Raw genomic sequence first — 25,653 nt, 5'->3', positions numbered from 1 at the left:
CATCTGGCTCAGCGACAGAGTCAGCCACAGACAGCACCTGGAACCTGTTTGTCAGACAAAACGGGGAGGCCTTACTTGCAGCTCCCTGGGAAGAGTTTAGCGGCCTGCTACGCTCTGGGGCGACCTCCCACTCGACCTCAATGCGAGCACTAACTGGGCTGGCCGCTGGTGAGGACAGATCGGAGGACTCGAACGTGCTGGACGTCCGTTGGATCCCCATGGCCAGCCCACAATGGTGGTGGCCATCCACTGCAGCCTCAAGAAATGTAACCGAAGCCGTCACAGCCTGGATCTGAGAGCGACGTGCCACCAACTCGGCTCACATCTGCACACAAGAATAGCAGTCCTTGTCCATACTAAAGACCGCGGAAAACTAAACTATGCAGATAAATGGACTATCGGCACGTGCTGTGCAACTCTGCTGTAGACACTGACGAAAACACGGGAGCTGTGTCTAACAAATTAGATTAATACACAGAGATTCAAAAACCTAACTACCAAAGCACTCAGGTGAAACTAAATAATTCGCCCCTGATTTGGAATTTGCAATATGTCACAAAATCGGTTTACTTTCCGACGCAAACGAAAAAGCAAGAACTGTGGCTATTACATATTAAATTACTCAAGAAACTAAACTATTAAGGCACACAGATGATATTATAGAATTCGCTCCTGGTTAGCGACTCGTAAAAGTCTCAAAATCGGTTACTTCCCTGTTGCTGCGTGTGTCTCGGCCAGCTGCTGCTTTCTTTCTTTCTTTCCTTACAGCAACCGTTGTACTTAATTTTTTTCGTTATTCTGCAGTGGACGCGTGTCCACATCCGCAGCACAACGTGGCACGCATACCGATGGTGGCTAAACCTTCTTTCTCGCCAAAGTGGTGTCCGCTAAGGCACACATCAGCGCTGCTACACGTAGCGTGAGAGGCCGCCGCCGCTGCTGCTGCCCCAGCATTGCCACTGTGGCGTCCGTGGGCCAGGTGCAGCAGCATCAGCATTGGGAACTATCGCCACAACCAGGTTGCTCCAACTGGTCTGACCTGGTAGCGCTTCCTCATCCTTTTTCTCATCTTCGTCAGAATCGTAGCTCGAAAAGGGAGTGTTTGCTACGGCAGGTACCACTCACCACCTCACAGACCCCATCGTCCACAGGACCTGTGGCTAGTGGCAGTTCCCCCTCCCATACTTTTAGCGAAGGACGTCAGGTCAGTGACACCATACCTCAATTAGAATACTCAGTGATTGCAGATGCCTTTGAGGAGCGAATCTCTTTCATGAGGTTCGAGATCCGGCAGAAGGGTATCGCGATCCTATTGGTTTTCTAAGGACGGGCATTCCTGTAGTGGAAAAGGAGCTCCTCAAGTTAGTCAATGATCCTTGGTATACCCCCATTAAATCCAGTGCGGTGCTCTGCGTCGGCCGGCCGCGGTGGTCTCGCGGTTCTAGGCGCGCAGTCCGGAACCATGCGACTGCTACGTGATGTACTTAGGTTAGTTAGGTTTAAGTAGTTCTAAGTTCTAGGGGACTAATGACCACAGCAGTTGAGTCCCATAGTGCTCAGAGCCATTTGAGCTCTGCGTCAAACTGCCACATTCTCCCCCTCCCCCCCCTTCACCTCCCCAAGTTGGTTCTGGGATTATTATCTTTGGCGGGGGGGGGGGGGAGAGGGGGGGATGGCGTGATAACGCGGAGCACGTCAATCGCCGAGTGATTTCGTAAATTAACCATGAGTGCTATATTGGCCCGGTTTTCCGAGATGGAAGTGAGAAGGTCAGCACTCAGACGAATACTGCACCTGGACATCCATATGCGAGTCTATGAGCCGGTAAATGGAGGGTCTAGAAAGATCAAGCTCCATAAAGATATAGCTAATAATTGGGCATGCATTAATGTTGAAAATAGAAAGGATCAGGCTTGTTTTGCATGGTCAATCTCGGCTCGCGAGAGCAATTAGAATTACAGAGATCATCCTGAGCGTCCCAGTATGTACCATGCAGGTGACAAGTGACAGTACTGGTGGGTGTTATAACTTTGATGCTAACGAGTTCAAAGTCAAGATTCAGAACATACCTGAATTTCAGGCACAGAATACCGGAATATCGGTAAATGTTTATAGCCTGGAGAAGAAAAGCAAGCCAGATGAGCAGGCACCCTCCATTTCTCAAAATCTGACGGTGAGCGTGACTTTGATGTAAACATGCTACTCTTCACTGAAGATGATAATTATGTTTGGATCAAAGACATGTCCCGAGCCGGCCGGAGTGGCCGAGCGGTTCTACGCGCTACAGTCTGGAACCGCGCAGTCGCTACGGCCACAGGTTCGAATCCTGCCTCGGGCATGGATGTGTGTGATGTCCTTAGGTTAGTTAGGTTTAAGTAGTTCTAAGTTCTAGGGTACTGACGACCGCAGACGTTAAGTCCCATAGTGCTCAGAGCCATTTGAACCATTTGAACTCCTTCAGTCCAGCTATCAACCGACCATCGCGTAAAGCACATTTGCTTGAGGTGCTTGCGTTATTTTTTCTCAGACAATTTATTAGCGGCACATCTAGAAGATTGCGGTTCCAAGGATCCGGTACTTGTTATGCCTACTGAGGAAAAGAAATCCTTAAAGCTTAAAAATGCTCACCACTAGGAGCGATGCCTGTTTATAGTGTACGTCGAATCTGAATGCCTTCTCGCTCCTGTGACCCGCTCTGTAGGTGACCCCACGAATTCACATACCGCCATATGTGGCAGCGTACAAAATTGTATAGTCTTGTGATTCGAGTCTTAACCGCTACAAATCTTATGTCGGGGATAATCCTGCAATTTGGCTGCTCAATGAGCTCGAAAAACTTCCATGGGAGGTTGATAAGCTTCACAGCGACAACGTTCCCATGACCAAATCGAAGGAGAATGAATATTTGTACAATAACATGGTTGGCTGTCATGTTTTAATTGGAGTTACATAATGTAACGGGATGTAAATAACCTATACGAGCACGCCACGCAGCAGTCACGGCCGACAGTGATGGGTGCCTGAAGACGAAACCATAAGGGTTATGGCAGCTGAATCTGATGTAGTGTGTGTGGTGGAGGCAGAACTCACATACCCTATTAGTTTCTGTAATGTGCATGTTGATTTGCCGCTGTGTCTAGATCAACTTGTTCAGCAAGGATGCTCCACCCCAAAACTGATGACATCGCTGGGGAATAAGCGGAGATACATTATTCACTATCGTAATCTCCAGTAGTATCTCATCTTGGGGATGGAGCTAGTTAGTATCACCCAGGCTATCTCCTTCATGCAGTTCCCTTGGTTGAAGGCGTGTATTGATTTGAATACGAGACAGAGATCTTCCGTGAGGTGTGACTTTGAGAAAGATTTTTATAAATTAATGAATAATTCAATTTTCGGTAAAACAATGGAGAATTTGGGGGAACGACGTGAAATTTTGATTAGAACCGAAAGGAATGGGCGTTATGGCGTAAGGAAATGCTTGCCAGACCAAATTTTAAGAGGGTCACCACATTCAACTAGAACTTTGTTGCTGTGGAGATAGCAAAGACTGCAGTAGAGCTTACAAAACCTATTTATGCCGGGACGTGCATACTAGACCTATCCAAACTCCACATCTACCGCTTTCATTACGACTTTGCGAAAACTAATTTCGCAGATGCTAAATTACTTTATGTGGATACAGATAGCTTCATCTATTGGGTGACGAACTACGATCCATATGAAGTAATGAGGTACCACGGTAACGAATGTGACACAACCGATAACCCTTATGGTATTGTTCCGCAGAACAAGAAGGTTATTGGCCTTATGAAGGACGAAGTGAACGGATTGCCGGTTGTGGAGTTTGTAGGTCTGCGATCAAAAGTGTATGTGTATCGCATATTGGAAGGTGCCACCCAGAGGCGGCCTAAGAGTGTGCGTCATATGGCATCGAGAGCCCTCTCTATCGAAGATTAGTTGCAGTGCCTGTATAGCGGCGCTCGTGGTGCATATGGTAAGGCAGGCTAGTATGACGATAAAAGGGTCATTTGTGATGATGCAACTGAAACTTTCCCGTACTCACACCACTCACTTAAAGCGAGGGGAGGGATGGGGAACTCTGATTGAGTGAGAGGGAGAGAGGGTTGGGTTGTTTTTGGGGAAGGAGACCAGACAGCGAGGTCATCGGTCTCATCGGATTAGGGAAGGAAGTCGGCCGTGCCCTTTCAGAGGAACCATCCCGGCATTTACCTGGAGTGATTTAGGGAAATCACGGAAAACCTAAATCAGGATGGCTGGACGCGGGATTGAACCGTCGTCCTCCCGAATGCGAGTCCAGTGTCTAACCACTGCGCCACCTCGCTCGGTCCAAGAGAGGGAGAGAATGAGCGGGTGAGTGAATGAGAGAGAGAGAGAGAGAGAGAGAGAGAGAGAGAGAAAGAGAGTCTGCAAAGTAGTAGTATGACCTTTTTATCATAATGTAAGTAATTTGTGTGTGTGTGTGTGTGTGTGTGTGTGGTGTAAATATTTATGTGTACTATGCACACGTGTATATACACACGTAGACCATGTGTGGAAAAAAGATAAAAATGTATGTATGTATATGTATATGCACACCATATGTGTGAAAGAAAAAAGTTTAAAAAGTTAAAAAACTGGAAACAAAAAATGTATTTATTAAAAAACCATGAACAGAAAACATTTATACCGAGCGAGGTGGCGCAGTGGTTACACACTGGACTCGCATTCGGAAGGACGACGGTTCAATCCCGCGTCCGGCCATCCTGATTTAGGTTTTCCGTGATTTCCCTAAATCGCTCCAGGCAAATGCCGGGATGGTTCCTCTGAAAGGGCACGGCCGACTTCCTTCCCCATCCTTCCCTAATCCGATGAGACCGATGACCACGCTGTCTGGTCTCCTTCCCCAAACCAACCAACCAACCAAAACATTTATATATTTATTTATTCACATGTAACGTATTTCGTCAGAATTATTATTCTTGTTAAAACTTTTGCAGCTGGGTCTGTTGAAATTACATTCATTTATTTATTCACACGTAACATATTTGTGCTCTGTAAATATATATCTAAGCACCATGTGCGTCTTGTAAATAGAATAGTTTTTAAGTTTTCCATCTGCCACTAGCCATCCAAGTCAGATCAGTATATATAATAACTCACAGTCCACCAGAATTATTATTACTGCAAAAACTTTTGCTACTGGGGCTGCTAAAATTCTATTCTAAGTGTGCACTGTCCATGACAATTATTATGAAAGCTACGCTACTGGAACTGTGGAATTTAGTTGTAGTAAAAGTATCTCCACATTAGTATGTATATCTGGAAAAATTGTAAACATTCTCATGCAGTGCTACTGGAAATAAAAAAAAAATTAAAAATTATTCTCAGCCAGTGTTACTGTTGTAGCATGTAAGTTAAACATATCTCTACATGGGAATAGCAGTGTCAAATTGTACCTCAAGAACTATATTGAATTCTCAAGAACTGAACTCTAATTTCAAGAACTGAATTGTAATCTCAAGAAAAGAACTGAGTAGACGAAAAAGTTCGCCACCATACGTCTTTGTTGCTATTTACAAAACAACCTATCCCCAGTTGCTTTATATAGGCTGTACAGGTCACAAATGACATTAGTTTTTCTGAAGATGAGTGGTATTTAAAGAGGTGACGTTTAAGACAGAGAATAACAAAATATATAAAATGGTTGCATAGAATTACGCCTATCGTGCAGCACGAATCGGTTTATGGGAGCAGGAGGCACGGGACCCCATCTGCTTCCAAAGATACATAGCAGAGATATCCAAAATAATATCTCCTGTGCTTGAAGAACACCACAGACATAGTATCTGGACGAAACTGTACACAGTCAACGTGGGAACGGGGTGAAGAGAAATCATACACATATTATGAGTTAAAAAAACTCATTTATATCTCATCCAACTAAAAAGTAATTTTACATTTTCATAAGCAGACACATCAACACTACTTTCACACACCTTCTTCTTCTTGAGTCGATGGAGAGCAGGACACCCGTAGAATTCTGGGTCTTGAATAGGAGCAAACTTAAAGATTTGAAGCATCCATGAGATCTTCTCCTTTCCATTCACATAGATGATGGTATCTGAGTGGTCGAATAATCGAAGCGACGTCACCATACATCTATAGGGTATGCATGGATCATCCCAGTGTATTCCATGGCAGAAATGTGTTAACCACTTTGCACCATTTCATGTCTTAGCGCACTTCACATCCTTGAAAGACCTTGGTTATGCGCTGTTTGCTGGGAATGTCTGTATCACTCCTTCATCTTCTGTGTACGCTACAAATGCGACATCTTTAAATATGAACTGTATATGCTCATCATCATAGAAACCCTGAGCGTCTGTAATGATGTTCACACCTTGAGATGCCATTGCGGAATGCTCTGGGTATGGTGCAGCACCTGTTCATTTATACAGCTCATTGCTGAACACCGGTGAGTGGGCAGTAGTTGATCACAAGTCATGTAGAACTAGAGCATAAGCTGCAGTGTAGCCTGGGAAATTTGTCGAAGATTCAAATTCACTTTGTACATCTACAGGTCCAGCCTTAATTATCTCGCTCTGTTTCAAGCAGTCTATCATGATGATTGGTATATGTTCTTGCATTTCCATGGACTGAGTAGACGCCCTTCCCCTTCTTCTTCAGCACTTTCTTAGTAAGAAACACGAAAGCTCGCATACACGTCATATGCTAGACTGTATACATTTTCATTCTTCTGCAGCTGTGAATTTTCATATGGATAGAGTTCTGAATTCAGGTAGACTCCGACATTTGTTAACTTGCAGTTGATGGATACGGTGGAATCATTTGTTATATTCCCTCTACTATTAGTCTGAAACGCAAGTATGATGAATCTAGGCATCTCTAGCTGCAAAGAGGTTCTAATAGCCCATGTTAGTCTACTTGCAGTCAGTGGCAATGGGTACTCGAAAGCCTCCAAAGAAAAATGTTCAAATGTGTGTGAATTTCTAAGGGATCAAACTGCTTAGTTCATCGGTCCCTGGACTTACACACTACTTAAACTAGCTTATACTAAGAACAACACTCACTCCCATGCTCAAGGGAGGACACGAACCTCTGGCGGGAGGGGCTGCACAGTCAGTGACATGGCGCCTCTAACTGTGCGGCCACTCCACATGGCCAAACCTCCGAAGAGCGAAATGTTAGTGATAGATATGCACCGGAGTTCAGGACTTTTAAAAGATTCAAACGCTCCTTGTCTGATACACTGACGTGAGGCATTTTCCATATTATCTTGCTGATTGTGATCAAGCTATAATGCATCACACCCCATACCAGAATGAGTTCCTTTTCAGCATTCATAGAAATCTGCCGCCCATTATCATTTTTAGAGGTATGCATGCAGTAAGGCACTTGTGCTCTTCTCCTGCTCTATCCGCCGGATCGTCTATGAACCATCCCGCATTTTCGAAACCATCACCGTGGATTATGCAGAGATGTATGTTTTAATGGTTGATATTATGCCGACATTGCGTGTACAGTCGATCTCAGACCCATTGAATTCAAAGTGTGTCTCTTTAAACAGGAATGCTAAAGCGTTACATGTGAGCTTGGATCCCACTGTGACACTGCCGTCGGTTTTGTTGAATCATCCCTCCAAATATATGAAACTCTTGCAGGGAACATCAGCGTATATTGGTACTGGATGTCAATTCTAATTTCATCATTCTTGTTAAATGTGGTTGAAGCATAAGGTTTATGTGAGAAGTATTCCTGGCGTACAATTCGCTCATCATACTCCACTGGACTGGTTATACTGAGTGAGGACGTCATTGGGAGGTTTCAAATCAACTGATTTAATAAATTCGTAGTTCACATGTGTTATCATTTTGCGCTTCATCAGCGAAGTGACATGCTGCGGATTATGTGCACTGGTTTTATACCATACGCCCATCTTGCCTTAGATGTAATCGGACAATGACTTCCTCACTCCGCACAATACTCAACTCCAAATAGTCCACTGTCTGAACTGTCACTGGGAGGTAGGTTGCACTGGCGGGAGTCTCAACAATCTCATACCCCATTGCAACTGTGGGGAAGAATCCGTGAATAGTTTGAATCAGTCGTTGAGACAGGAGTTCGTTACACTCCAGTCGGATTGTGCTGATGGGCAGTATGTCCACAGTCTGTTCTGACTTGTAAACTTACTAGGATCCCTCTTCAGAACTTATCCTTTTGTGAAACCCAGTAAGCGTCCTATTGAATCTTTATGGTTACAGTCAATCATTGCAGTCACAGTCCTTATTTCAGATTTGAGCTTATTTACGTTTGCATGTAGCTCAATACCTTTTCCAGACTGTTTTAAGACTTCGTTTAAGTCGTCAATATCGTACGCAGCAGATTCTATTTCCACAATGCCTTTTTCACCATTAGTAACCAGATGCAGTTTGTTGTTAGTCTCGGTGATACGAGGGTGTCCAGAAAGTAAGTTCCGATCGGTCGCGAAATGGAAACCACAGTGAAAACCAGAAACGTTTTATTTGCAACAGTTAGGTACACTTCCATCTACTTCTCTACATAGTCGCCGCTCCGACTTCGAGTGTTGTCGTAGTGTTGTATCAACTTTCCAATATCCTCGTCATAGGAAGCAGCCGCCTGTGCTTTCGGCCAGTTATCTGCACTGGTCTGCAGCTCGTTGTCAGTGGAAAAATTTTGTCTTCATATCCAACGGTTCTTGTGAACAGAGATGAGACTCAGGGGGAGCCAATTAAGGACTGTATTGTGGGTGATCAAACACTTCTCAAACGCTGCAGGAGCGTCTTCATTGCCCCTGCCGTGTGCAGCAGAGAATTGGCTTGAAGAAGGAACTGCCCGACTGTTGTGTTATGTGGGCTGAATGACACAGGCGAAATCTCTAGCCAGGCCCTCATACTTGGCGGGAGACACTATTCCCTACGCATCTTGACGTGCTCACTATTCACTCAAAACTGAAAACAGCGACGCGTCACGATGGACGGGCATACTGGAGACACTGCCCAACATGTATGTGAAAAGCTTTACTGGATTTTCCCAGTGGTTTCCATTTCGCGACCGATCGGAACTTACTTTCTGGACAACCTTCGTATTTGGGATGCTGTTGTACGTCTCCAGTAGAGTCAACGTAACACTCCATTCACCAATGCTCAAATCAATTTGCACGTAATACAGATGGTCGTTCTTTTAAAATCAAAGTTTACGACATTGCTTCTGAACCTAAACTGATGAACGTCAAGAGAAACATGATGCGTAGATGTCCGCAGAGGTGTGTATTAAAGTCCTGATAGCCCCGAAAATTGTAGAACACACGTATTCTGCGAGTGAAGTATTGTTGTAATTCTTCCGGCGGTTGCAGGTCACAAAATGAGTCGAAATAATAGACGGTTTTAGCATTTTCTAACAAACTTAAGAATATCAATATTTGTGAGTGATTGATCTGGTAGGATTGCTAATGGGCTTTTTTAAAAATTTATGAATAGGCAACCCCTTTCCTTTACTGTTTCAAGTATAGTCCTTTTCCGATGGCTGCGGCTTCCATCATGCGGTTATGATTCCTTGCCTCTTCTAACTGCGCTTAGGAGTTTTGCGCGTACTTGACTGTTCGAACAATAACTGCAGCACCATCAGCAAGGGATCATGTCGCTGAGAGCGCGGAGAGGGCTGGGATAAGAAATGGAAGAAAACCACCAGACGTCTTGGGTATTCGAAGAACTCGATGTGCTCTAACTGACCCTCCTCTTCTTCTTCCAGCACCTTTCCGCTTCAGAGAGTTTTTGACTGCATACATAGATGTTAGGATTCAGTTCTTCAAACAGCTCTGCTCCTCACCTTCCTCCTTCTTCTTCTTGTTTAGAGCACAACGTGCAGCATTCATAACGCCCTTGAAATTCATCACTCCTTAACCCAATTTAATTTTCCTCGCTTGGTTTCATCAACTGCAAATGCTGCAATACATTGACCTATACCAATATCATTTCTTCTGCGGATCGCTTTAGCCTTATCAGCTAGAATCCTATCCGCAATGTGACGACTTGAGAGATCTTTATTTGTAGCATACGCAGTGTCGTATTCCATACACGCTTCGTCGAGGAGATTACCCCCTTAGCACCTCGTGCCAAGTTTTTGTGAAGCTTTGTTCTGGGTCCACAGTAGTTATATCCCGGAATGTGTAATTCCACTGGCAATTTGTCTAGAGTCTAGAGTAGGATGTAGAGGCTTATCTCACTAGGGGTAAGATAGATACTGCCTACAGGAAAATTAAAGAGACCTTTGGAGAGAAGAGAACCACTTGTATGAATATCAAGAGCTCAGATGGCAAACCAGTTCTAAGCAAAGAAGGGAAGGCAGAAAGGTGGAAGGAGTATATAGAGGGTTTATACAAGGGCGACGTACTTGAGGACAATATTATGGAAATGGAAGAGGATGTAGATGAAGAAGAAATGGGAGATAACATACTGCGTGAAGAGTTTGACAGAGCGCTGAAAGACCTGAGTCGAAACAAGGCCCCCGGAGTAGACAACATTCCATTAGAACTACTGATGGCCTTGGGAGAGCCAGTCATGACAAAACTCTACCATCTGGTGAGCAAGATGTATGAGACAGGCGAAATACACTCAGACTTCAAGAAGAATATAATAATTCCAATCCCAAAGAAAGCAGGTGTTGACAGATGTGAAAATTACCAAACTATCAATTTAATAAGTCACAGCTGCAAAGTACTAACGCGAATTCTTTACAGGCGAATGGAAAAACTGGTAGAAGCGGACCTCGGGGAAGATCAGTTTGGATTCCGTAGAAATTTTGGAACACGTGAGGCAATACTAACCTTACTACTTATCTTAGAAGAAAGTTTAAGAAAAGGCAAACCTACGTTTCTAGCATTTGTAGACTTAGAGAAAGCTTTTGACAACGTTAAGTGGAATACTCTCTTTCGAATTCTGAAGGTGGCAGGGGTAAAATACAGGGAGCGAAAGGCTATTTACAATTTGTACAGAAACCAGATGGCAGTTATAAGAGTCGAGGGGCAGGAAAGGGAAGCAGTGGTTGGGAAAGGAGTGAGACAGGGTTGTAGCCTCTCCCCGATGTTATTCAATCTGTATATTGAGCAAGCAGTAAAGGAAACAAAAGAAAAATTCGGAGTAGGTATTAAAATTCATGGAGAAGAAGTAAAAACTTTGAGGTTCGCCGATGACATTGTAATTCTGTCAGAGATAGCAAACGACTTGGAAGAGCAGTTGAACGGAATGGACAGTGTCTTGAAAGGAGGATATAAGATGAACATCAACAAAAGCAAAACGAGGATAATGGAATGTAGTCAAATTAAATCGGGTGATGCTGAGGGGATTAGATTAGGAAATGAGACACTTAAAGTAGTAAAGGAGTTTTGCTATTTAGGGAGTAAAATAACTGATGATGGTCGAGGTAGAGAGGATATAAAATGTAAACTGGCAATGGCAAGGAAATCGTTTCTGAAGAAGAGAAATTTGTTAACATCGAGTATAGATTTAAGTGTCAGGAAGTCGTTTCTGAAAGTATTTGTATGGAGTGTAGCCATGTATGTAAGTGAAACATGGACGATAACCAGTTTGGACAAGAGAATAGAAGCTTTCGAAATGTGGTGCTACAGAAGAATGCTGAAGATAAGGTGGGTAGATCACGTAACTAATGAGGAGGTATTGAATAGGATTGGGGAGAAGAGAAGTTTGTGGCACAACTTGACTAGAAGAAGGGATCGGTTGGTAGGAAATGTTTTGAGGCATCAAGGGATCACAAATTTAGCATTGGAGGGCAGTGTGGAGGGTAAAAATCGTAGAGGGAGACCAAGAGATCAATACACTAAGCAGATTCAGAAGGATGTAGGTTGCAGTAGGTACTGGGAGATGAAGAAGCTTGCACAGGATAAAGTGGCATGGAGAGCTGCATCAAACCAGTCTCAGGACTGAAGACCACAACAACAACAAACCACCACCTGCGCCAATGCGTCTCCTGGCACGCATGTCTTGCTACTGCGGTGGTTGTGGACTGCGCACCCCATTATGTAGCAAATCGTAGCATCAATCCAAGTGTTTTGTGCTGCAGGAAAACCAAGAAATTTGACTAGCGCTCTGTTTCCCCGCCGTCTTATGATTCTCTCTTCGAGAAACACATCCTAGCCTGATCTCTTCTGCGACTTCTTGGCCTAGAAGCAGCCTGCAATTTCTCCACCTTCATTGTCCTTCAAGATTTAAGTTCTAGGATTCGTTCTTTGCACCTCTGAAACTGTAAATATCTCTGTTGACCAGTTTGGTAGGTTTGATTTCTCAAATGTTGCCTTGTGTTTTGAGATAGGTACCAAACCACCTACATTAAATTTCAGTTTGTGTGGATCCAACATTTTAATGCAATAGTACACCGTATCCATGAGTCCATTATCATGAAATTCGATTGGTTTCATTTTTATTGTGCTTTGTTTGGTTCGATTATATTGAGCAATTATTTCTGGGAGGATATGTGTCCATATGTACGGGCCACGAAGATGAAAACGCATCCACATTTGACCTTTTATTGTTCTGTTCAGACGCTCTATGATACTTGCCTTCAGATGGATGAATATTGAGTAGTGATGTATTCCATAGCGCTGCATCACGGTCTTGAAATACTTATTGTAAAACTCTCCACCGTGATCGATTTGGGGGTTGTCTGAGCATCGATTTGTCCCTGTCTGTAGCAAACGCTCAAACACGTCCGAAACATTTCTTCCCGTTTTTGTTTTAACAGGTAATGCCCAGGAAAATTTAGAATATGTGTCAATAATCATTCAAATATATTTGAATCCATTATTCTCATGAGAATATTCAGTCATATCTATAACTCCAGCCTGCCATAAGTCATCCAAAACATTAATCATAATGTTCCTACGAAGGTGTGTTTTGCGTGCTGGTTTGTGCAGTTCTGGAACTACTGTCTCCATACGTATTCGATGATACCTCTTTCCCTTAGCTCAGAGATTACTGAAACAATCTCACTCGAATGTTCTGTATTACCTGCAGCAGTTGATGCCATGGGCAGCCATAGTCGATCTGTTAGCTCATTGGGGTAGTCAGAATACACACTCAAGAGCAAAAGAAACTGGTACACCTGTCTAATATCGTGTAGGGCCCCGCGAGCACGCAGAGATGCCACAACACACACAACACGACGCGGCATGGACTCTGCACCAGTACTGGAGGAAACTGACACCATGAACCCTGCAGGGCTGTTCATAAATCCGCAAGAGTACGCGGAGGTGGAGATCTCTTCTGAACAGCACGTTGCAAGGCATCCCAGATATGCTCAATAATTTTCATGTCTGGGGAGTTTACTGGCCAGCGGAAGTGTTTGAACTCAGAAGAGTGTCCCTAGAGCCGCTCTGTAGCAATTCTGGTCATGTGGGGTGTCGCATTGTCCTGCTGGAATTGCCCAATGGACACGATTGGATGCAGGTGATCAGACAGGATGCTTACGTACGTGTTACCTGTCAGAGTCGTATCTGTACCAATCAGGGGTCCCTTATCACTCCAAATGCACACGCACCACACCATTACAAAGTGCACACCGGCTTGAACAGTCCCCTGCTGACATGCAGGGTCCATGGATTCATGAAGTTGTCTCCATACCCGTATACGTCCATCCGCTCGATAAAATTTGAAACGAGACTCGTCCGACCAGGCAACATGTTTGCTGTCTCTACAGTCCAATGTCGGTGTTGATGCGCCCAGGCAAGGCGTAAAGCTCTGTGTCGTGCAGTCATCAAGGGTACACGAGTGGGCCTTCGGCTCCGAAAGCCCATATCGATGATGTTTAGTTGAATGATTCACACGCTGACACTTTTTGATTGCCCAGCATTTAAATCTGCAGCAATTTGCGAAAGGGTTGCACTTTTGCCACGTTGAACGATTCTCTTCAGTCGTCGTTGATCCCGTTCTTGCAGGATCTTTTTCCGGCCGCAGCGATGTCGGAGATTTAATCTTTTACCGGATTCCTGATATTCACGGTACACTCTCGAAATGTCTGTACGGAAAAGTCCCCACTTCATCTTTACCTCGGAGATGCTGTGTCCCATCGCTCGTGCGCCGGCTGTAATATCACGTTCAACCTCACTCAAATCTTGATAACTTGCCATTGCAGCGGCAGTAACCGATATAACAACTGCGCCAGGCACTTGGTGTCTCATATAGGCGTTGCCGACCACAGCGCCGTATTCTGCCTGTTTACATATCTCTGTATTTGAATACGCATGCGTATACCAGTTTCTTTGGCGGTTCAATGTATATACACACATTACTATTTAAATATCACACATTGGATGCAGTATTTAAAAAATTCTTCACTATTCCTTTATCTTCTTCTTTGCACCTCAGCTGTATTTCCTAAACAAAGCTTTTTGATATGCAATAAACTCCGCGCACATCCCCTTCAAACCAACGGGTACCTCGCAATACACGGGTGTGTCACGGGCGAGTTTAACTTGTTTCTCGTTTGGTTCTGTGTCCATGTGCAAACAAAGGTACTGCTCCAAATCCTCAACATGTACACTATGCACACATAGAAAGGTTACATCATTGTGGAGTCTATACTCGGCAACCAACGACTCGGTCTCTCCAATGCAAGGTGTGGCACAGTATCCACATTGTATAAATTCATAACTGAGGCTTACCATAGATAAACGCACTTGTAACCCGATTTCACACATGGAGAGTTATCATACGCCGTTGGAATAGATAGTGTCACACCAGTAGGACGAATGTCCGGGGGCCGGGGGAGTACGAGTGGGATAATGCTCTGTAGTCATCTGCTGATTGCTGTAGCGCTCGGCCCGACATATTTCGTTTCAGTCGAACTCATAAATAGTCACTTTAACCCTCTTCGACGATTTATCAATTTCTATTCTTACTTGCAAGCCCCAGTCATAGTGCGCTTCTATAGCCACATTCACACGTTTCAGTCCACTACGAATTAAATTGTATATGGAATTGAAAAGCACAGTTACACTTCATACCTTCTTATCCACAACATCCGCATTCTGTGCCTGCACTATGCACTAGCACAGGGATGTTCTGCTGGGATGGGTTGTATGTCGGTTGCGATGCCACTATCCGAATGTACTGTAATATTTTTAGACCATGCGGCATCGGATGTCTGGAAAGTGACTATCGCGTGTAATAAGCCTGAATAGCTTTGCTATGTAGTTCAGACTACCACACGGAATTACTGAATAAATATTGGCGATGGCGTACCAGAAATCGATTGTTAAACGAATTCTGATTTTCATTAACAAAAATAACCTCTTTGAAGTGACTGAACAGAATGCACTAACTGGTGTAGGTTAATCACGCCTAACAGGCGTACAACATTTACGTAACACAATATACCCACACATATGATAAACACTTGAACTTGCTGTAAGTAGTTAGATTGATCTACACCAACTATCAGTAATGATTTTAATGTTACTGAATTTGCATTGTACTGAAGGTACAATGAGTGCTGTGGTGGCAATAAATTCTTTAACTGAATATCAATGAACACTATAGAACTGATGGTTACTAGAGATGTTAAAAACATTACTTTAGAATCATTTTGTTCTAATGACACTGAATGGGTTTTTAAGTTGATAATTTACTGAAAAGCCACCACATCGAGTTGAACTATAATTAATGTGGCACAGTACCTGGCGTCTTCTGTCAGTTGTATAATCCGGCGTTTGTTGGAAATCCTCTTGTTGCATTAATACGCTGATACGTAATATAGCCCTTTTTCCTGGTATTGCTGCACACACAGTGATGGATTTGGGATAATAATGAACTATTTTCTGTAAATAATTGATGACACTCGTGGAATGCACTTTGAATCACGAACTTATTAATTCACTCAGACATTACACTGTAGAGAACTTGACTTGATAAATACATAAACTGGTTCGCTACGGATAAATGTGCTTGTTATGACGGCGGTATAAAATCTACTGTTCATAAAAACGCTGTCGTACGATAACTACTAGTTCGTTGCTTGTGCTGGCGTGGGCTCATCAATGGATCTCATATGATAGTAAGATCACATTGCAACATTAGCTGCAGACACTGGTCACTTCATACCTTGCTGCTGGTCGCTGCAGTCCGTCGTAAATTACGCAGACTTCCACAAGGCGTGCCATGTGCTTTTTGAGCGGGAACAGCAACTATATCGCTCACAAGCGGTCTCCATCGAAATGTTGCATCCTGCAAGCCTTATTGTCCATTTGACTATCCAACGCACCATAAATCCAGTTCGTGTTTGTTGTAAGCTCACTTTTAACTGTCTATAAGCAACGTTACCGTACCGTACTTAAACCGTCACTTTGGCGCCGCATAATCTCTGTTCTGCATCTGATCAGTTCCAGAACACATCGCTCTCTACTGCCAAATTCACGCGCCAACCTGCATTGTCCGCGTTCTCGGGGATTTCCCTCACTTTTACACATTTTTAAATATTAATTTACACTACGCCAAGTTCTCTATTTAGAAATGGACATACCATAACATTACCATATTCAATTACAGTTATTATATATATATATATAAACAAAGATGATGCGACTTACCAGACGAAAGTGCTGGCAGGTCGATAGACACACAAACAAACACAAACATACACACAAAATTCAAGCTTCCGCAACCAACCGTTGCTTCGTCAGGAAAGAGGGAAGGAGAGGGAAAGACGAAAGGATGTGGGTTTTAAGGGAGACGGTAAGGAGTCATTCCAATCCCGGGAGCGGAAAGACTTACCTTAGGGGGAAAAAAGGACAGGTATACACTCGCACACACACACATATCCATCTGCACATACACAGACACAAGCAGACAAATACTGTCTCACTTGTAGCGCTATTTCATTTGACTGCCGCCAGGCAGACGCACCTGTGCTTTTATTTGTGCAACTATCCAGCAGATGGCATGAGCGTTCACTTATTCAACAGCTGCGCCTTGGCTACGCTTCATTGTGGCATTACACGGTGACCAGTATTATCCTTCATCTTGCTGTTGTTTAGGACCACCAGCAGCATTCAATGTGTTGGGAGCAGACCGTGTGTCATCATACAAATAGATTAGTGGGACTGACAATAACAGCTCTGTGTCCTGCTCTAGCAAGTGGGCTATGTGCGCTATAGGATCCCAGGTGGCTGGTGCAGGTTCAGACATGCTGGAGGTTGTTGCTGCCGCAGGTAGAGAGGCCAGTGCAGGTCTCGACAAGATTGTGGCTGAGGTTGCTGCAGGTCCAGACACGGAAGAGATCAATATGTTGGCACTCGCCCCTGCAGGCTTGGACGTGTCGAATGTTGCTGCCGAACAAACAAGAGGAAGCTTTACAAATGGACCAAGACATGAAAACAACCAATAATAATAATAATAATAATAACTGTAGACAAGGATGTTATATGGGATACTTACTTTTCCATTACTTCCTGTTCTGCAAGGCTGGGCTGGATAACAACTGTTACTGATGCTTCATGGTTCTTCTTCTTCTTCTTCCTCTTCTGCCGCTGCTGGCTAACTGAGTGAGATAGAGGTCACAGAGCTGCTGAATCTGCCCTATATGCCCACAATGACATCACCAGATACTGCCATCCTATTGGCTGAAGCCTATCATGTGACCATATTCAGGGTTCCTATTGGTTCGCACCCTTTTTTCTGGTCCGCCATCTTGGACTGTCACAGGAGGAAGTGATGAAAGATCGACAGTGCACTCTGGTGGCAGTGTTGTGAACTAGGTCAGCTGGTCTCCAAACCTCAAGGTGAACAACTATGTTTCATTGTGGAATAGGGCGAAGTTGATGTGGGGTGTTAGGCATTTTCAAAAAAGGTATGCTGTTCCAGCACAAGCATCTATCTGCATGAGTAGTGAAAAGCATGATCATACCATTCCACTGCACTGCCTTTATTTGTCGAAAAGTATTCACCACATGCTCGTCCATTACTTTTTCTTTCCACTCATTGTGTAAGAGGCTATGGATACAGCCCTCAGCCTGTAATACACATATTAAATTCATCCCTGAAACTTCCTGGCAGATAAAAACTGTGTCTCAGGCCAAGACTCGAACTCAGGACCTATTGCGTTTCACAGGCCGACAGCACCCTCAGTAGTTGTGAACCAGGTCAGTTGGACTCTGCACCTCATGGTGAACACACTGGAGGGAGCTAACGTCTATGACAACTCAAATCGTTTAAATAAACACTCCATACTTATGTCTATACATCCAGCAGCCCAGCACAGACTGAGCCCTTTTGGTGCCAATTGATGGATGGGGGAAGGTAGGGGGGTGTGAGAGGGGGAGGGGAGGGGGCAGGGGAGGGGTGTGGTGAGGGGAATGGGCGGGTTAGGTTAGTGGAGACAGCCGAATAGACCTATTTTCCCGCCAAAATTTCAGCTTACTGCAATGACGTCATTGCGACATAGCCTTATCTATAGCCGCCACCTTAGGTCCACAATGTTGAATAAATGTGGCAACAATGCAGAATGGGGTGTCACAGACTTTGTCACACTTTGTATATTACTCCCTCCTACGTATATCTCGCGAAGAGACCATAAGTATAAAATCAGAGAGATTAGAGCCCACACAGAAGCATACCGACAATCCTTCTTTCCACGAACAATACGAGACTGGAATAGAAGGGAGAACCGATAGAGGTACACAAGGTACCCTCCGCCACACATCGTCAGGTGGCTTGCGGAGTATGGATGTAGTTCTACACTATTATGGTACAGAGAGAACTTTACTTTGTTGACAACGAGTATTTCTGCTGTTCAGATAGTAGAATAAGAGGTGAAGACAAATAAGAGAAGATGCAATGATTGAACAGACGATACAGCAAACGCAGTGTGTGATAGTCTCTATGCTTATCAGCATGTAGCAGCGATATTTGCTCGCAGGCTGGTGTCATATGACCGAAAAAGCAAACGTTGCAAAGGTATCATACACAACCATTCATCGCCAATTTCAACCGCATACACTTTCGTATGAAAGTCCTTGGAGAATGAAATCACCGTCTTGATAATAAGAGGCGTCATTTGCCAGATATTGCTGCTTGTTACGAAAAAACGAAATGTCGCGTGGTTAAGGCCTCCCGTTGGGTAGGTTGGTCGCCCGGTGCAAGTTGGCGACTTGCTCGTCGATGGGCATATAATGATAATGAGGACAACACAACACCCAGACCCTGAGAGGAGAAAATCTCCGATCCAGCCGGGAATCGAACCATGGCCCCCTTGCACAGCATTCCGTCGCGCAGACCACGTAGGTATCGGGGCGGACTCTGCATATTAAATTTCAACACCAAATAATAATTTAACACGATAAACATGCATTGTTTTATTGACTTTTCAAATCAGCAAATTTTGTTGCAGCACTCTTATAACCAAAGGAAACAGTAGCTACCGCTTGCGAGATTCCTCCAGGATTTAATAGATCGCGAAATTAGTTCAAGGACCTTCTGCCGGTATAGCTAGAGCGCTGTGTTACAGTAAAACATGTGGGACTTATTTCCTGTTATCGACACGTGGTGGAACGTACGCAAGCTCTGCCGCCAGCCACTTACGTCGCTGATAGTGGACAGCTGACAACTGATGCGTCATGGTGAACTCGGTTATCTGCACGCGCTCGCTCTTACAGTATATAAGGCGAGAGCTGTGCATCCATAAGACACAGTGGTCCATCGCTTCAGTGCCCAGACTCCACTCGTAGACAACAACGGTGAGTGTTCACGCCGGACTGGCGCAATGCATTGTAACGGCGACGTCAGATTGAACAACAGTAAGGGCTAGAGTGAAACGGAGCTAAATGTCTCGTCCTGGAGGTTACTTGTAATTATATGTATGTGATGTCTGTTCATTCGAACGTGTCTGAAAGAACATACATTACATACATAATTAAGGAGATTACAGCCAAACATCCCTCAGTGCAGATGAACTCCAGGCTAGAACTCTTACGGTAATTGCGGGATGATGCGTGTAGAGAGACTAATGAGCAGGATTACTATATCAGTAGTGTGTGGTATAAGTCGAGAATTTGGGTCTGACTGGAAGTGTGCTAGGGTAGTCCGTGTTGTGGTTGTGGTGACCACTGGGTCTGGATGGCATACTGGTCTGCGCAACTGTCTAGCAAGCAGGAGACCAGGTTCGAAGCCCAGCTCAGCACAGATTTCCCATTTGTCCCAGTGATATAAATCAATGTCCTGTGGTAGCTGATGATTTTAGTTCGTTTGTGGCTTTCTCCTGTAATTGTCTACTTCTTGCTGTTTTATTTTACCACACAACTTTCGTTTCACACACATCACAAAGTGGTTTCTTTATGCATTCTAATCCCAAAGTTTCTTATGAGTTAATACTTTTCTTACAAAACATTTGAAATCAGAAAACGTGTGATACATAATGGCCAGCTTGGGGTTAAATGATAAAAGACAGTTTTGTCTTTCCCCTCTATTATATTAAATTTATTATGCAAATTTGAGATTGGGATTATAAATTCAACTCTATCTAAAACATTTTGTTAAAATGTACCGATTTTCACAAAACACAAAAATGTTTATTTTCTTGTTAAATATAACATATATAAGACGTAGCACTTTCCTTAGCAGATGCTCTGTCGCTATGTTTACGTGTAGTTCCCAAAATGCTTCATCATGAAACGATTTTCCTATACCACTTCTGGTTAGACATGTAAAAAATACAATAACGATAATGGAATTTCGGTTCTAGGTACCGGATTTCCTCTTCCACAGTCGAGTTTCGCCCTTATATGGACTCACAACCGTTTCTGACACGTGACCGATTTATCAGGTTACTCCTTGTTTTTTTCAAAAAAAGTCCGCTGATCTACATGAAGCTACTTTTGTGCAGTGACGGAGAAGTTGAAACTTTATACTCAGCATTTTTAATCGATCAGAAATGGTCGTCGTGCTGACTAAATTAGAAACCAGAGGAGCTGATTTCCAAACAGCTGTAAAACAACTGATGGTGTAAAACATTTGTGTAAAACAACCGACAACATCGGGAACCCGATATTTGACCAGGCTAGCAAAACCTCTTCAGGCCATAACACGCAGACAGGAAACAGTAAAAAAAAGTTTTTTCCTTATCTGTATCAGTGGTATCTGCGTAGGTTGCATTTTCTTATCTGTGGTAGGGGTGTTTAGTTGTCAAATGACTATTATCTAAGAACCTGAGAAACTGTTAGTTATCAAACAAACATCATGAAAGTGTTTAGTATTTAATATTACTGTCAGGTTCCGTCATGAAAAAAAACGGAAAACATTCAGTGAGTGTTCAGCTACTCCTTCTAAAGTCTGTCGTTGCAAGAGCCTTCCTCCCAGGATTAATTAATTAAATTCAATGGTTTTTACAGCAACCAGTACAGCCATTACAACTGCTTATGTTAGGGACAACAACTAAATTTCAAAAACACAACTATTTTGTACAAAAAGATCACAAATTCAGCAGTTAATATGTCCGAGATCTATATCTACCTCTTGTACATAACGTACTATTGAACTCTCAATTTTGAGGTTGTTCTCACTCGTCAGTGTTTCAATATTTGTTGGCATTGTAATGGTTCTTTATTTACGTGACCATTACGGCGCTCCAAACAGTAATATCGTACTACTTTTCTGCGATGTAACAGACATATTTTTGTGACAATATTCACATTTGGTTTTATTAATGTATAGGTACTCCGATGTATCGATATATTACAGTGATATGGTTCTTGTATGTATTCATTTGTTTGAGACTGTCATAATCTTTGACTTACTTGTAACCGTTTTGGTGGGAATGCGCACAGAGCAGTCTTTGTTTCACTTTGCAGAAGTTAAGTTGTTATTTCGCTTTGTGAAAGAACAGTCAAGTCTTGTGTTTGGTTAAAGTGGAAATTAAATACATGAAGATTGATACAAAACTGTTTTCTTGATGATGTGACAATTAAGAAGAAGTATATGTGAATTTACAAGAAGTTAAATAAAAATGTGGATCGTGAACACCAAGTCAAAAATTATTTCTACCGTGCCATTGTTCTGATCTGGGATTGTTTGATCATTAAGAATTTCCTGAAAAACGCATTTGTTAGGTCTTCAAATATTGCTAAAATACAGGTATGGACCTTCTAGCAGTCAAAGTGGAATCACCCTAGAATCAACAAGATGAGCCATAACAACATCGACGAAATCTACATGGGAATCCATTCAAGATAAGTGCCAAAATTAATGACTTTGTTACAGTGACTCCATTATTTCCATTCTGACGATACCATCAACAGTCAATAACTTTGTTGTTGCCCGATAAAGCGAACATATGCTGCGTGAGCAACATTATTAATCTGATTTCTAACCTACTTTGCATGTTGTGGTATTGTTAGAGCATCTTCATTTTTAGAAGCTTTTCTCGCAGTTTATTTGATGTGGTATATATTTGTAACATCCCAATATTACATGATGATCTTCTTCGCTTCTGCATGTTCACTACAAGTGGGAGAATCTGTGACTCTAACAGGGAAACATTCGTGTCCCAACCTTATTCTGATAACTAATGTTACATATCTTCTTGGGAGATTTTTTTTGGCGTTCCACGGTTTCGTTAGTATAGTACGCTGTATTGAAGCGAACGAAAAACCATTTTTCTGCTCCAGTGTCTGCCACTGGGCCTCCCATTGCTCGTATGCCTCTTTCTTTGACACATATACAAAGTCACAGTGTGGAAGCTTTATAAACAGCGGGTCCCCTTCTTTGATACCTTTTCTTTTAGCAAGAGTATCTACTATTTCGTTATGCCGCATACCTGAGTGTCCCTTTACCCACATTAGATGAACAGATTTATTTTCTTTGTTGGCCTTTGTTATTAATTGTACCACATCAAAAACATAGCTGTTACCAGGCTTCCACTTTCGACGCTCCAACTGCTCAAAAGCACTTTTGGAGTCAGTCGAATTTAGTATTCCGTTCACTTTTCCAGTTTGAAACTTAGCTGTTTTTTTTATTGCTGTTACTTCTAGTGAATAAATAGTACTAAATGCTGCCAATAAAAAACTGCTTAGCTATCTGTGACCTAAAGAAATAATATGCACAACCAACTCCCTCGTTTGTTTTACATCCGTCAGTATATGTATGCAAAAAAATCTGGGCATTTTCTCTCCAGGTAATTTGTCACGTCCCTGTGAGCTCTAAAGTCTTCACCAGTAAAGTCTGCTAGACAAGAAATTTCAGATTGAACAACTATTGTCCGCACGATGTTCTTCACTTCACTTCACGTACTTCCAATACTGATGTTAAGTCAATACTGACGTTAAGTCTGCGCCACTATCTCAGAAAACGAGCCTCTCCCACTCCCTTTTGTTGTGGTATCTGTTGCCGGTTATGGTACTCTACTTTCACTCATTTCTATGGTGCAATTTTCTCCTTAACATTGTATGCCCCCGATGGACAGGGGTTGGTAGCTACCTACATAAGAAGCTACGTACATGAGAAAGGGCGGAAGATTGAACTTCAACGTGCCGTCGACGTTGGGGTCATTCGAGATGAAGGTCGGATTCGGGAAGGATGGGAAAAAAATCCAGCATGCACTTTCAATGGGCGCAACCCAGCAAGCATTCGGCTTAAGAAATTTAGGAAAATCACGGACGTGTTCAGCGTCTTACCAGTGCGCAAGCTTAATCGGTATGTGAAGACACAGCAGCACGATATAAAGTGAGACTTGGGAGGACGACGGTTCAATCCCGCGTCCGGCCATCCTGATTTAGGTTTTCCGTGATTTTCCTAAATCGCTCCAGGCAAATGCCGGGATGGTTCCTTTAAAAGGACACGGCCTACTTCCTTCCCCGTCCTACCCTAATCCAATGAGACCGATGACCTCGCTGTTTGGTCTCTTCCCCCAAAACAATCGAATCCAATCCAATCCATAAAGTGAGACACTGCGCACTTCTAAGGGATTATTGGGTTTGTGCATATCTTCGCAGCGTTTTTCAAAAAAAAAAAAAAATGTTCAAATGTGTGTGAAATCTTATGGGACTTAACTGCTAAGGTCATCAGTCCCTAAGCTTACACACTACTTAACCTAAATTACCCTAAGGACAAACACAAACACCCATGCCCGAGGGAGGACTCGAAGTCCGCAGCTCGTGGTCGTGCGGTAGCGTTCTCGCTTCCCGCGCTCGGGTTCCCGGGTTCGATTCCCGGCGGGGTCAGGGATTTTCTCTGCCTCGTGATGACTGGGTGTTGTGTGCTGTCCTTAGGTTAGTTAGGTTTAAGTAGTTCTAGGGGACTGATGACCATAGATGTTAAGTCCCATAGTGCTCAGAGCCATTTTTTTTTAGGACTCGAACCTCCGCCGAGACCAGTCGCACAGTCAGCGTTTTTCCATAAGTTTAATAAACACAACAGATACACGTCTCAGATACTTTAGTCATCAATAATATATTCTCCTTCACTATTTACAACAGTGTGCCAATGCTGGGGTATCTTCCCTATTCCGCTGTTGTAGAAATCACCTGGTCTTGAGGCGAAGAAGTCGTCGAGCCAGGTTCGGAGGGCATTTTCATACAGAAAGGAAGTTCCTTGAGTGCTGTTCGGTAGAGAGAGGAAAAGGTGAAAATCTGAGGGCGCAAGATCAGGTGAATAAGGCTGGTGCGGAATGACTTCCCAAAGCATCTCGTGTGTAGTGTTTATCAGTCTAGCAGAATGCGGGCGGGCGTTGTCGTAGAATAGCATAACTTCACGCAGTCTTCCTGGTCGTTGTTCTTGCATTACGTCTGAAAATCGTCTCGCTTGTTGAGAATAAATGTCAGCGATGGTGGTTACACGTCGGGGAAGTATTTCGTAGTACACCACACCGCCGCAGTTTCACCAGATGCCCTCTGATGTTTGTACAGGGAGTTGCTGCTTTGTTTGGGCTCATTCATTCCTTTATTTCCATTATGTTAGCATAAAGACACCATTTCTCGTCACCAGTAACGGTGTTGTTCACAAGCCAATTGATGATGAACAATCAGGAACACACATATGGCCACCCACCGTTTTTCGTGATTTTCTCTTAGAGCATGCAGTAACCACACTACAGTTTTAGAAACCTCCTCATCGCATGCAAATGTCGCACGACGGTGGTACGATCACAGTTCGTCACATCTGCCAGACCTGGAGTACACTGACGTGAATCATTGCGGACTAATGCGTCTAGCGATATCAAGCCCTGAGGGTCGTGCAGAGTCACTACTGTCAAACGATCCTCCTTAAAAAAAGAGATCCATTTTCTTGCCGTGCTCTGTGCAGTGGCATTATCACCATATATGGCGCAAATACTGCTTGTTGCTTCTGCTGCTGTTACCCCTCTACCGAATTCAATCAGAGGAATGCCTCGGAAATATTCCGACACTTGGCACTCCATTTTCTACGTCCACGGCTCCACACACTATCTCCAAATGGCAAAATGACAATATAGGTACTCAAATGGGAACAGTAAACTACAAATAAAGAATGGGATTCAATAAATAAACACACACCAAACGAAATACCAACATGCAAAACAAAAAGGCCACGAACGTATGCACCAACCTAACATAGACTAATATTTACTGCAGGTTGG

General features: G+C 43.4%; 1 protein-coding gene across 2 annotated transcripts in view; it reads left to right on the top strand.

Annotated features, from left to right (window-relative positions):
* Positions 1-19,709: 19,709 nt before the first annotated feature.
* The window catches only part of LOC124711649 (cytochrome P450 6j1-like), a 38,428-nt gene continuing 32,484 nt past the window's right edge, over positions 19,710-25,653 (top strand). Inside the window, exon 1 of one of the 2 annotated variants that reach the window (XM_047241836.1) lies at positions 19,710-19,783. The gene's annotated coding sequence lies outside the window, so the exon portion shown is untranslated. The remainder of the gene's footprint in view (positions 19,784-25,653) is intronic. The other variant, XM_047241835.1, reaches the window with a different exon arrangement.

The sequence above is a fragment of the Schistocerca piceifrons genome, chromosome 8 (genome assembly GCF_021461385.2).
Source record: "Schistocerca piceifrons isolate TAMUIC-IGC-003096 chromosome 8, iqSchPice1.1, whole genome shotgun sequence".
Lineage (NCBI taxonomy): Eukaryota > Metazoa > Arthropoda > Insecta > Orthoptera > Acrididae > Schistocerca > Schistocerca piceifrons.
Note: the sequence above shows the minus strand (reverse complement) of the source record. Positions and strands in the feature narration are given on the sequence as shown.